The sequence below is a fragment of the Stegodyphus dumicola genome, chromosome 3 (assembly GCF_044657685.1).
Source record: "Stegodyphus dumicola isolate Sdum_Otavi_A_Nest chromosome 3, ASM4465768v1".
Taxonomy (NCBI): Eukaryota; Metazoa; Arthropoda; class Arachnida; order Araneae; family Eresidae; genus Stegodyphus; species Stegodyphus dumicola.
The window spans coordinates 3,782,052-3,791,715 of record NC_140770.1 but is presented as its reverse complement, the minus strand read 5'-3'; the positions used below and the strand labels follow the sequence as shown (position 1 = coordinate 3,791,715).

The following is a 9,664-nucleotide window of genomic DNA, read 5'->3' as shown; positions in this document are numbered from 1 at the left end:
GCAGTGTACGTATCTTACGCTCCTTGCCACATGGATCTTTATCTCTAGGCAGAATAGCAGAAAATGCATCATCTACTCTGATTCTCTGAGTGCTCTTGAATCAATAAATACAAAGGTCTTAGAAATTTTAAAGCCACACCTCCGTTTGAGAAACGCAGGTTATTATATTGCATACTGCTGGGTGCCTGGAGACGCTGGCATCAAAGGCAATGAACTCGCCAATATTGCAGCAAAATCTGCTGATATTACCTCAGAAAAAGATGTCCCTTTTACAGGCATACGGAATTACATTAGAACAAATTTCTTGTTCAGGTGGTAAGAATTCTGCGAATGCCCAACTCTGAACAATTTAAGGCAGCTAAAACCCAATTTGGAGTACAGGGAATCGAAAGGAGGATGTACTACTCACTCGCTTACGAATTGGTCATTGCAGACTGACATATCAGTACCTCTTGAAAGGAGATAATGAGCCTATTTGTGGCACTTGCAACGTTCCCGTTTTAGTCAATCCCATTTTAACCTGCTGTCCTGCTTTTAGTCAGAAACGTGAATTTTATTTCAACTCTACGAATGTTAACTTAACAGATCTCATTGGAAGAAACCTCACATCAACCTCATAAGTTTTTTAAAAGACATCTCCTTTTACCATATGATTTGAACTACATTTTATCCTGCTCTACCTGATGCTACAGCATTTTTCAGTCATTTCTGCCTGGACATTTTAAAGTCATTTCTCCATGCCTTCATCAGCATTTCAGGTTCATTTCATCAATTCACTCGATACAGTGTGTTTATGCATCTTGAATTTTACTTACCATTTGTCTGGCGCATAATAACCCTCGAGGTTTTGTGCCATTTAAAAAATCAACCAACCAACCAACTTTGCCACGAGGAATTTTTGGGCTTGGGCTGGTGTTACTATCAGACAAGTGAGAATAAGTAACAACAACAAGTTTTTATATTCTCAAACTACCTTCGGCTTCATCTTGGACTTGACTCGTTTCAGTTTATACTTATCTGCCCATCACCGGCCGAGCGGTAAAGTCACTCGTTGGTAGTTTGCTTCGAGGTTCGACTCCCGCGTACGGCCAGGTCGCATTGGGCGTTTCCGTGGTTTCCCTCATGTGTAACGTATTTACCAGCCAGTTTCCCTTAAAATGTTTTCCACGAAACCATTCCTTCCCTTATGCATATAGCCCTAGGGGTTTTGCCGTAATCACATATACAAAGGGTTTATCCTTACAATAGGAAATTTTAGTGTTTTTTATACATACACTCTAAATCTCGCAGAGTGGGATTTGGAGGGTGACAGCAGTTTTCGCTCCGTTGCGTGTCAAACAACGCAAATTTACTGTCTTGGTAGCAGAACATGTTTCCCACTTGCAATAATAACCTTGGGGAAGGGAGTGAATTGAAGGAGCAGGACGACCCCCTGTCTTGTCATCGTCCACCCAGACTGACCAAACAAGTTTGTTCTTTGGCTAAGCGCCATTTCAAGCGAGGACAGTCGTAACAATGGATACAGCTCCTTTGCCAAAAGTAAGTTCGCTTTTAAAATATATATACAATTATTTCTTAATATAAATATCTTAATTATTATAAATTATAGTTAGTTTGCTCTTTTTTTTTAGGTGTCTGTAAATTTGCTTTAAGAGTGTAATGCTGTAACGTAGTTTTATTTATTATGTACTGCTAACACAATGAAAGCTGTACGTATGGATGGTACTTTTTGTAAATAATTCTTAACATTATTTTTATTTTTGAACAATTTACACAAAGCTATCGAATTTAATTATTTAAATTTAGTTTTGCATGCATTCCTATTTCAAATAGGAAGAACAGCGGTGGAAAAAAAAAATGCATACTAAAGTTTTGATTTTTTTTATAACACAAGTGTGTAAATTATTTGGCAGTATTGGAAGAAATAAAAACCGTATACTTTACTGAATTTCCTATTGAACTCATATCGTTTTCAGCTTCTAGTAGTTTTTAATAGATTTTTAACTTTCATTTTTTATAAATTCTGCTTATAGTTTGCGACAATAAAATTCACTTACTGTTGCAAAGCTGAATTTTTCCAAAATATTCCACTACTTGGGTCATATCAGCATTCTAAAACTTATATTTTTGCAAATATGTTGTTATTCTCGAGAGTGTAGGTGTAACTAAGGCCTCTTGAACATTCAAAAGTCCGGGAGACCAATAAAGCTGCTAAGACGGCTTTCCGTTTACGATTTAAAAAAAATCTTGCATTCTTTAAAAAAGACTGAAAGCTTCAGATTTTAAATTACGTCCAAAGAGGCATTTTTTTAACATTTTGTGTGTTACCTTTATTTATTAAATATCACGTTCTTCGCACTTAAACCATAAAAACATTCAACAGCAATATCGCAAAATAATTTTAAAATGAACATATCTTTAGAATTTCCAATACAGAGTCTCGCGAGCTGGAGATATATATATATATATATATATTTTTTACTCGTACAGTCTTGCCATTGCTCGCTTTGAAATCGTTTACTTTGTTAATCAAAAATTCGTTGAAGTATTACAAAATATTAAATAATAAAGCAAATAATAAAACCAATTTCAAATTCAAATTAGGGCTTCCACATGCCCATATTCTATGGAAGATTACCTTATTCAAATTTTGTTGGCTCTAGGTACCGTTGTTTTATTATAATGCGAGAAACATACATACATTCATGCAGATTCTTCATTATTTAATTTCTTTTAATATAATGTTTGGTGGCAGCAATTTGAAATGAAACATATCGGGAATATGCAAAATGCAAAATATATGCAAAATGCCAAAACGAAATTAACAGTCCTTTGAAATGAAACATATCGGGAATATGAAAAATGCAAAATATATGCAAAATGCCAAAACGAAATTAACAGTCCTTCTGGGAGAATTGCCCCTTTGGACTAAAAGAAAACCCAGCTATTTAAAAAAAATAATAAGTTTTGATTTTCTGATGACAAACTGAAAAACTATTGTATTATTAAATATTCCAGGTAATTCATGCAGATAACTATTTAATGAGAATTCATTTTCAATCAAAGACCAAGCATAAAATTTTTGTACCTTGTCCCATTCTACATAGGTTCTATATTCCTAATACTTGTGCCACAGCAAATTGTCAAATTTATCTGCCCCTTGTCTTTTTTTTAAACTGTAGCACAATAAAATACTTTTTTCAGGAGGCGTTACATAATAGTTCAAAATTATCAGATTTTTATAACTGCAAGAAGTTCCCGAAGATGCTGTTAATGTCCTAAAAGGTAATTTTATTTTCTACTCTGTTTTAAATTAAAAACTATACCTAGTCCGGATTTTTGAAAATTCCAGATATTCAGTTGACTTTATATGCTATATACATGTATTTATTTTATGCTAAATATGTATTTACTGACAAATATACGTATATGCCAATATATAATATGTACACCAAATGTTTATTTCTTTTAATGCAAATAAGAAAATTAAAAAAAAACAGTATTTATTTCTAAAAAATGTAAGGCATGTTTTTTTCAGACTTAATTAAATAGTAAAATTCGTTTATATCTAAACATTTTTATTTCAACTGAAACAAAACGACTTTTTATATGTAAGCCATAAAACCTAAATGTTTGATGCATTTTTATTTTATAATATGAAAATTAAGCAATATTGCCTTATATTTGTGGCAGCGCCTATCATATTTAAAAAAATTAACTTATTTTATTAACAGATAATAGAATGCACAATTAAAAAACAGCTTCCCCTCCCTTCTATTGCGGGAGAAAACCTAATTCGACGGGTTATTTTTATTTATTTATTTCCCCCTTCTAAGAAAACTTGTCAGGCATACTTTCAAAATTGTCGAAATATATACTAATTTAAACGATAATTCTAAAATGATTCATAGATTAATTCATATACATCAACTCAATAGTTAGAAAGTTAAACTAATGACATTTACTTATTACTTTTCAAGATTATTGCCTTTTCATTTCAATTAGTTATTATATCTTCTCCTAGTGATATTAAAATGAGTGAGGATCTGATGAAGTAATGTTCAAAATAATATAATTGTTTACATTAGCAAAAGCTATTGTTGTATCAAACAAGTCTTATAAACCTTTTCTTATCCACAGTCCTTTAAAGTAGGAAAGAAATGTAAGTAACCTGATTTTAATAAACTCATATGAATTCATTTCCTGGTTTAGATAGGATTTAAAGACTCAGGTAACACAGCTTGTTTACATTTTCAATAACTAAGTTATGTGAACACTGTTAGAGGTGTAGCCAGAGTTCTTGCTGCCTCACTCAGTGCACAATAAAAAGTCTATAAAATGTCAAAATGATATACATAAAAACAAAATATCTGGGTTTAGTTTTGAAACAAAACATTAATTCTAATACCGTAAAGTACTATTTTGTTTGTTTTCCTTATACACAAAATCATTAATAGTATTCTAAAAGTTTTATTTACTATTCTATCAGCTGATTTGTAGACAGTATGGTACAATTTCTCAGTCTTAGGTGTTTTTTAATCCATTTGTACTTTGCAAAATTCTTCTCGCAACAGTCATGAAAAAAATTTACAGATGTATATCAGTATTTGGAACTGCATTCTGAAATTTTATGAACTGCAGAAGTTCAAAGTTACCATCCTTCCACCTGCCTTCGAAAACACTACCGCAAAGAATCCAGTAAATGTAAACGCTGCAAAAGCACAAAGCTGGTAGAATTCTCTTGCGGCCTCCTCGCTTTCTTTCGCTGCTGTTCAAAATTTATTTGCATGTGTCATTTTTTCTCAATTTATTATTATTTTGTCTGATTTCCGTGCTATGTTTTCTAAAAGTGATTTTAAAGTGTTTGCAAAGAAAATTTACAAAACTGCATACTCGAGTACTTGTCTCGGCATGAAATTAAGCATAATGGTTGAGATACAGTCAAAGAACTATTAAATTGCGTTTAAAGAATGTTTCCTTCTAAGATAATATGTTGCCGAAAATTTTCTTAACGGAACAGTTTTTGGAACAATTTTGAGAAAATGGGGGAAGGCCAAATTGATTTCAGTAACTAATATTTACTTTATGTAAATTTTACTTACGTATGCTTAATATTATATTTCTTGCTGCTCATTCAGAATCGTACCTAGGGTTTTCAGCGCCCAGGGACAACTGAAGATTTCGCGCCCCCTACTACTTCCCAAGGATAGAAAACATTTAATTCTAAAATGCCGTAACATCAGTTTGGCGCCCTTTGGATCCTGCGCCCGGGGACAGATGCCCCTTGCCCTCCTCTAGCTACGCCCCTGCGCTCATTTTAATTTATATGCCCTAAATACCATGTTTAACAGGCTGTTTACTTACAAATGCTTAATATCATGCTTTTTCTCCGAACATTAATGCACATCCCCTGAATATTACCCACCAGCGGCAAAGTCGCTGAGCACTGGTAGTTCGGTCCAGAGTTTGAATCGCATGAAGAAGCTGGCTGCATGGACTTTTTTGTGGTTTTCTCCATGTGTAACGTGTATACGAACCAGTTTGCCTTAGAAAGACCTCCACGGAGGCATTCTTCCCATTAGGCAGATTTTTGATGGCATGTCAGCAACTAAAGGACAAATAAAGGCTTTGAAAAGCTGTCAGAATTTTATCGAAGCTGTCGAAATTATGCTTGGCAGTAGATTGGATCAAGCTCTGAATACAAAAACAGGTCAATTTGAAACCAAAATTGTAAAAGAAACATTTCAGTATGTTTCAGTCATAAAAACAATTGAATGTAAGAAATTGTATAGATTGCCATGTAAGAAATTGTATAGAAACTGAAACAATTTCTAATGATAGACATTTAAAAAAGTTTTCATCTTTTTACGTCCCAAGAATTTTGAAATATGTGGAAACAAAACGCCCTGATCTTCTGGTACCAAGTATTGCTGATTTCAGTGGTAAAAATCTTTAAAAATTCAACTAGGATTATAGATGATAGAATTTAATTAGGATTATAAATGATAGAATACTTTAAAACTTTTCTTTGTTTACTTTTTAATTACCTAGAGTAAAGTAATTTTGCATCTATTACTCACATTGGTCTTTATTCTTAAATGGCTTATAGTTTTTTCCTTCTGGCTCTTAAAGATAAGCGGTAAATGCATGTGCCTCTAGTGCCAAAGGCCTTTTTAATGATAGTTTTGTAGTCATTATGTAATAAACGTGTATATATATATATATATATATATATATATATATATATATATATATATATATATATATATAGATAGATAGATAGATAGATGACCTAAAAGCATTAGTTTTGCTCACAGAACTTTTGCTCAGCTAAAATTATTGGAAAGAAAGAGGGAAAAAGGTTTTATTCATTATTAATGAGTAAATATTTGGCATAAGTCTATGCATAAAAAATAATTTCATATGCTTAGCTATAAAATTCTTTTCATAGGATAATATTTTTAGTTTGCAGTGTATGTATATGTAAATAAGCTATTGATACTATATGTAAGTGAGCTGAGCTGCATATACTTTGAAATTTGCTACATATTCTATCTTGAAAGGTTCATGTGTGATATTTATATAGTTTCAATTAATTATTACATTTCACATGCAATTTTTATCCAGTATATGTCTTTTATATATACTTTTATTTTTATTTTTGTAGGGTAAAGGCAAAGCAAGTATTTTAGCATCAGGTTGTTATTTGAAAGAAAAAAAAAAAAAAAAAATCCAAATTCTGCACTTCTAATATTTGCTAAATGTAAGTATTGAGGAATTTTGATATGCTTTGCACTAACTTTCATTTTAAGAGGGCAGATTATATTAAAATGAGCCATTTTACAGCAGTGAATGTATTTGGCCTCATGTGGCTAAAATTCATCTTCTCAGGCTGCTTTCGACTATTGTACCCACAGATGATGCATGGTCATTTAGCTAATTTCTGTAGAATTGGAATTGCATTGATTTGAATGTCACCTACATACTAGCAAATATTTCGAGAGAGTAAGATGGTTTGTAATATGTGTGATGCCTTTATATGATCTAAATCTAAAGCATGACACTAATCATATATATGCATGTATATACAGTGAACATAGATTTTTTTTTTTTTTTTTTTTTTTTTTTTTTTTTTTTTTTTTTAACTTGTAAAGTGATGGAAAAATTGCTTCAAGGTGAAATTCAAAAGATACACTTCCAGCCAGACTATAGCGATCATGAAATCAAGAACAAACATCTTTACAATAACAATAGTTTATTATGAACAACAATAGTTTATTATGAAGGGATGATACTTGTTTTCATAAGGAAAAGACAGACTAATTCTCCATATAGTTTGTTCTTTTTACATTTTTATGTACATTATTTTTATTACATTTTTCATTAAGAAGCAACGCACAGATAGACTATCCTATTTTATATTTGCATCAATATAACATTTACATATTCCTATATGTATTTATACTGCATTTTTACAGAAACTAAAAGCAAAAGACCTCTATGTGAATAAAATTACTAGGAATTACTTATTTTTGAAAGAAGAAAAATTTTCTGGCGATATTTTTTAATTGGAAAGATAAACTTTCTAGTATGGCTCATTGGTATTTGACTTCTCCTAATAGATAGGTAATGGATGTATTCTTAATAAAGAAATTTATTTTCAGGGAATGGAAGACATGGAATCTCTTGGACCAGCTCAGAATAAACAGCCCATTATAGTGTGCATTACAAGTTCATTCTATATTAAAGCAGTAAATCACTTAAAAGCATGCCCAAATCATGCCATGAAGGCATTTGACATTCTATTTAAAACTAATTTTGTATTTAGCTTCAATATGCACATACATCAACAAATTTTTATAATTTTGTGGCAAGCCTTTTGTATAATGTCAGCACTCCTAGAGCTTGTGTGGACTCTTTAAATACATGTTCGAGTCTGAATTTATTGCATTTTGTACATGCATTACATTTCATATTTTTAATGTCATTTTAGTGTCATATTTTCCATTTTTATATATGTATATATATGTACATATATTTCCTAATAAAGAGTTTTTCATGCAATGCTTGTTTTCACTTATATTTAAAATACTTTGTTCATTGAAATTATTATAATTCTGCAGTTATGGTAATGATTCCTATTCGGATTTAATCAATAAATGAAATACATAATAAATTTCAGCAGAATTATGAAAAATGAATTTTTAGCTTACACATGTGAGCTATAATCCATATTATTTCATTTTAAAATTTACTTTATTTTTCCCAAATGAGACTTGGAATTAGCATATATAAAAATAAGTTATAGTCTAAAAGTATATGTAAGCATTTATTCACCTGTAATGATTAATGTATAGGAATTTGTATGCATATAACTTTTCAAAAATAGAAAGCGTAACAAGCTAACTGAAGATTTTAGACTTTATTCATAATTTGGGGTAATAATTAATTTTAAGCTCTTCATAATTATGTAATAAGAAATAGAAACATTTCTTTTGCAATATTTTGTGCAATATATGAAGCTAAAAACAATAGCATGAGAGTATTTTATGGTTACTTATTTTCTGAATCTCATACATTAAAAATAAAGCTGAATAGTTTTCATGTAAGGGAAATTAAATTCGCATTTGTTTCTTACTTCAATGTATATTAAAATTTATTATTCGATTTTTTATGCATATTATGCTCAAGTAGACAAACTACTAGTAACATCAATTCACAAATTGTATTAATATAGTCATTTTAAGAAGTTAAATCTATCAGATTATGATACAGGTTTACTGACACATATATATATATGATCAGCTGTTCTAACACATTCAAATTTTCATTATAAAATTTATCAAGAACTATTTTTAATAAATTACTTTTCCAACTAGAAAGTAGTTCCAACAACTAGATTTAATGGAAAATTTAGCTTACAATTTACATGATTACGTGCCCAAATCTTGTGAATAAGCATAATTTGCTTTTTTAAATTAAAATATGTATACAAAATTTAGAATGTATATCACTATATATATATATATATATATATATGATTCATCTAAAATGATTTTTTTTTAAATTTCTTTTATGAAACTAAGAATTTTTTGATTTCTCAAATCAAATTTTGAAAATATCTGAAATATTTATTCAAAGTTTTAAGTACCTGAAAAACCTTATTTTTTATTCAAAAGTTAAGTTTTTCATTGCGAATATCTTGCTATTCCAGTTTTTATATATAAGTTGCATTGACGTTCTTATTTTTATTGCTTACTACACATAAAGGCAAAAGCCATGTTTCTGTAAAATAAAATATATTTTACAGAAACTGTGAGAAAGTGATAGTGTTAAGTATTTCAGAATGTTAACTACACCGAATTTCCAATATTTTAATATGGATGTAATTTTTTTTATAAGTATATTTCGTTAGATCTCGAAAGAAATCTCATCGCCAATAAATGTTTAAGTAAGTACATAGGTAGCAAATCTAAAACAGATGTATATATCAGATAATTAAAATCACAATAGCATGTTAAAAAGTAGTGTAAAATATTTTTTTCAAGAGATAATATTTTAACCAGATATCTAAAACAATACATCAGCTATAAAGTTTACATAGCAAATACCAATTTTCAGTTTGCCTATAAAATAATTATATAAAAATCGCACCATCAAGGAG

The 9,664-nt window shown here is 30.1% G+C and overlaps 1 long non-coding RNA gene across 1 annotated transcript; it reads left to right on the top strand.

The window, feature by feature from the left end:
* The first annotated feature begins 1,406 nt into the window (after positions 1 to 1,406).
* LOC146997890 (uncharacterized) lies at positions 1,407 to 7,464 on the top strand. Its single transcript, XR_015039959.1, has 3 exons — positions 1,407 to 1,539; positions 3,205 to 3,285; positions 6,668 to 7,464. It is a non-coding gene; the product is annotated as an uncharacterized LOC146997890 (long non-coding RNA).
* The last annotated feature ends 2,200 nt before the right edge of the window (positions 7,465 to 9,664 follow it).